Source organism: Condylura cristata, unplaced genomic scaffold, assembly GCF_000260355.1.
Source record: "Condylura cristata isolate star-nosed mole 26May11 unplaced genomic scaffold, ConCri1.0 scaffold00028, whole genome shotgun sequence".
Classification (NCBI taxonomy): domain Eukaryota; kingdom Metazoa; phylum Chordata; class Mammalia; order Eulipotyphla; family Talpidae; genus Condylura; species Condylura cristata.
This window is the reverse complement of record NW_004567129.1, coordinates 26,389,546-26,394,468: the sequence shown is the minus strand read 5'-3', so window position 1 is coordinate 26,394,468 and position 4,923 is coordinate 26,389,546.

The window sequence follows — 4,923 nt, the reverse complement described above, 5'->3', positions numbered from 1 at the left end:
CCTCACTTTCTGTCCTTCAGAGTGAGACCCTCCTCCCCCCAGGCCTCCACACCCCAGCTTTGCCTGCACCAGGTCCAAGCAGAGGGAGAAAACCATGGCACTCACCCACTCAGTCCCTGTTCCTCTCCCTGTTCAACCTCAGACACCCAAGGGGCTGCAAACCAAGTGGCCGTTAGAAAGTGGGGACATGGGCATAGCCCGTGCCCAGCTCGTTCATCCCGCCGGGATCCCAGGACGGACGCTGATTGGCTGCAGCACTTTTCCTACCGCCGAGGGCTGCGCTAGGGGTCAGAGGGCTCCGCAGACAGCGCCCTTTCCTCGCACCTGCCTCGTGCACGCCGCTGATTGGCCGAGGAGCTCGCGCCCCCTACCTCTCTCTGGTGCAGGGGTGGGGCTTGCGTCTGATTGGCCCGCAGACTTCGGCTTTAGCCAATCAGGCCGAGCGCTCACCCTCCAGCCCGCCCCCAGTGCCCACGGCTGTGGCGATCGCCCCAGTCCACCTTAAGACGGGGTCTTAAGCCGCGCCTCCCCATCGCTTTGGAGGCGCCCTCCGCCTGTGCTCAGGGGTACCCCGCCTTTCTTGCTTCTGTCCTGCCCCTCGCAATCTGTGGAGGGAATTGTGGGGCCGATCGGCTTTCGAGAGCCAGCAGGTTTCCGGCCCCCGTGGGTTGCCCCTTCCCCTCTTGCCCTGCCTCGCCACCGACGGGCTGCAGAACTCACTCTGCCTCGCCGCCGGGCTGCTCGCGGGTGCGGGAGAGGCCCGAGGAGTCGGTCCCTTGACTCGGTTTGGCCTGGATGCTCGGGCCACCACCGCCTGCAGAGCCGGCCTGACCGCGTATTCGCGTACCAGCCCCGCTCCCGGACCCCCCGCCCCGCTGTAGAGAGGATGACCCATTGCGTCGCCCCGCCATTAACTGCCCCGGGGTCTGAGCCGGGTCTGCAGGCTCTGGGTTAAGGGAGGGCTGCGGTGCTGCCCCGCGGCGAGCCAGCGCCACGCCGGCCCTGGGCTCGCCCGCCGCCTCCCTTCCACAGCCAGCCCCGCGGCGGTGGCAGCGCTGATTGGCTGGCTCGACTGTCTTGTAAGTGGCTTAACGGGCTCGCGCTCGGGTCCATCCAATGAGACGCGAGGGCGCTTGGAAGAGGCGGGCATTCCTCCACCGCTTCCGCTTCTGATTGGTTCCAGGCTTGCTTCTCGCTCTTGATTGATTAGAGGGCCTGCCGCCCGGAGCCCAGTCCAAAGGTTCGGGAGGTGGTTGGGTTTTTGCCCCGCTCTGTGGATTGTTGTCCCCTCCCTCCACCACCTCACCCCCTACCGCTCAACTGAAAAACTGGTGGGGAGCAGGAGGATAGAGGCGACTGGGACAGCAGTAACCCGAAGACCGGATTGAGCAAACCCCGAAAAAGTAGAGGAAAGGCAGGCGCTGTGGTTGAAGCCACAAGCAATCCTGCTGACCAAGTCCCCCCACCCCCACCCCCCCGGACCCTGAGTCCTAAATCCCCCGTGAGGGACGCGACTGCCGAGCGTCTGAGGGGCGGAGGCGAGGTATCTCATCCCCGGCACACCGCGAGGGTGAGCGAACCCCGAGCGCCGACCCTGACACTCGGCATGGAGTGGGAAGGGCTGTGGCCTCGCTGGGGGTTGGAAGGTTAATGTGGAAAGTCAGATGGCGGAGAGGAGAGAAGTGACTAACACCGATTGAGCAACTGCCCAATCGGTGGAGTAAGAGCTGAGATGTAGCCAGTCGTGTTAAGAAAGTGGACACTGATTCCAAACTGCCTGGATTCATACCCTGACCTTTGGCAAGTTATTTCATCTCTCGGACCTCAGTTTCCTCATCTGTAAAATGGGGGAGAAGACAGTCAAGCCTCTCATGGCGGTCGCATGAGCTGAACCACTAGAGCAGTGCTACTCTTCCATTTCCCCGGGCCCTGAAACTTGAGTTGTTTCCTGCCTGGAGTGAGTAGACGCGGGTGTAAACACTGAAAATTAAGCCCAGAGATTTGTCACTGGAAAGTCCCGGGGGAAGTGTGTTCCTGAAAGAGATTGTAGCAAGACCCTGGGGCAGGAATGAGCTTTGTATTTTGAGGTGGAGCAAGAAGTCCGCCTGGGCTAGGCAGACCACTAAGAGCATCTAAGAAGACACTCAATTCCGTATGAAATCATGAATTGTTCATGTTTTCCATCAATCTCTTGTTTGGGCTCAGCGGGTCAAGGAGGTGCTGCAGCGGTGGCGGTCAGAGTGAAGAGTAATAGCCACCTGCTGGTCGCAGCTGGCCAGTTACGGGAACAAAGCCCTGGAATCCCGAGGGCCGCCCTAACTCCTGAGTGTCCCTCCAGCGCCCCCTACCGACCAGCCCTAACCTGTGCTCGCTGATACAGGGACCTAAGAAATAATAAATTGCTCATTGGCACAGGGGAGGGTGGGGGTCCCCGATATTAATAAAAACGACAGAGATGGCAATTTATTGGCAACGTCGAATTATCAGTGCTTCCTGTGTCATTTATCTCGGAACAGTCAGGAGGAAGGTCGTTGGGATGGGCTGATTTAATCTGATATGCAAACAACCTAAAAATATTTGAAAGCACTTGTTCTTATGTTTTGAATCTTTTATTTCTGAAACACTCAAACACTGAGTGGGGATAATGATTCACCTTGTTTGAAAAATGAATATTTGTAGAAATATGTACAGTTTTAAGTGTTTACTGATCAAAGTGTGTACATTCTTTCAAATAATTAACTTCAATGGCTTATATATTATTTGGCTAAATATTTTAAATATTTATTATATTTTTAAATATGCATTTTTATTTATTTATGCATACAATAACTGGGGTGTCAGCCAGAGGTGTGGGGATGAGAGGATTCACCGGAGAAAGAGTAGGGAGCAGAATAGGCAGATTTACTGAATTACACTGCTGAGGGGAGCAGTGGGTGGGACAGGAGAGGTCTCCTGTGCCCTGTGGGTCAGCTCCCTGGCCGGGGATCGAACTTGTGCTGCAGTGGCTGTGGATAGCTTCACAGTACTGAGACTTAACCCCTTGGGCTGCCAGAGAGGCCCTCAATGTTTTTAAATAAATGTTTTGCATTGGAAGAATTAGATTTTTAGAAAAGTTGCAAAGATTGTAGACATATTTCTCATATATACTTCCCTCAGTATCAACATATTACATAGCCATAGTATGTTTATTATTTAAACCAAGAAACTAACATTGGCACAATACCCTTACCTAAACACAGACTTTACTGGGATTGCACCGCATTTTCCACCAATGCCTTCTTTTTCTTTTACAGGATTCAATCTGGGCTAGCACCTTGCTCTTAACATAGACTCAGTTTTGCATTTTTCTTTTTTCTCAGTGCAGTGAACAATAAATCTTGCAGACGGTTTCATATCATCGGATATAAATGTGGCTCCATTTAAACTTAGTTGCATCATATTCCCTGGTGGGGAAGAATGGATGATGTAACGGGTTCCCTTCTGAGGTGATTGTGGCTGTTTCTCCACTGTTGCTTTTCGGTTACCCTTGGACATAGGGTAACATAAAGTTGTGATTTTTTTTAAAGACTTTATTTATTTTTGCATAGAAGGATTGGGAGTAGACCAGTGGTGGGGGTGGGGGTGGGGCTTGAGAAGATTCACCAGAGACGGAGTGGGGAGCAGAACAGGAACATTGACTGAAATCCACTGCTGAGGGGAGCATCAGGGAGACAGGAGAGGTCTGCAGTGCCATGTGGGTCAGCTCCCTGGCCGGGGATCAAACTCAGGCCCTTACAATGGAAGCACTGAGACTTAAACTCTAAGTCACTGCGGAGGCCGGCGTTTTCCACTTCAGTGAATAAAGCCCACCTGTCCTCACAGAAGGCGTGGAAACCACAGCAGATGGTGTTGGCTGCACCTCTGCTTGGTCGGTGGCTTCCGGACACTTCAGCTCATTCTTTCCACTTTGTGACCTCAGGTAGCAAGAGAGAACTTGACTCCGTGGGGCAGAACTCGGAGAAGACTAGGTGGTGGCGAGACAGGCTGCACGGGCCCTTCCGTGCCAGGGTGAGACACTGGACATGCGCTGAGGGTCGGGGGGAGCCGCAGAGGGTGAGAGGCTGCACTGAGTCAGGAGCAGGCGTGGTCCTGTGGGGTGCAGGAGGAACAGCCACAGAATGGCTGCTTCTCTTTCGGGTGCTCCTGACCGCCCCATCTGGCTCGCCTCTCCCTTGTTCCCCTCTCACCCAGAGGAATAGGCCTCTGAGAGGAGGGTCCGGGCAGACAAACCTGTCTTACCAGTGAGCCTGGTCAGGCCACCCACGCTAGGCTAGTCACTAGTCAGGCTGAGCAGGCTGGTGGCCGGCGGGAGCCACAGAGGATAGTGGCAGCTGTGGAACAAGTGGAACAAAGCTGGAGGCTGCCTGTGGCCGGAAGCCAGCTTCACCCCCCAGCCCCCTGGCACCTAGGAAGGTCGGACCTGTACTAACTGCTCAGGTAAAGTGTGAGATTGTTGAGCTGAAAAATTTTTTCTCCGTGCACATTTCATGTCTTGCAGTGACACTTTTATTAACATTTAATTCTTGATTTTTGTTGGCGGACAAAAGCAATAATCACCACAGTTTATTTGGAAAATACCCAGATTTCCAAGGAAGGAAATAAAAATCCCCTCCTAGAGTCTCCTCCTCCTTAACCAACTAATGTTAACCATAGGGAAGCTTTGTTGGCTTTGCTTATTTAATGTAAACACCCTTTTTCTCTTTTTACCTGAAAAGCAGTCCTACTTGGTGTGCTGGTTTGTAATCTTTTTTCCCCAAATAGTTCCCACTACATTAAATCTTCCTTTACATACCCCAATAAGCATAATTTTAAAAAAAGATTTATTGGCCCTCCCTGGTGGCGCAGCAGGTTAAAGCACAGCACCGAGAAGCTAAAGCCACTTCC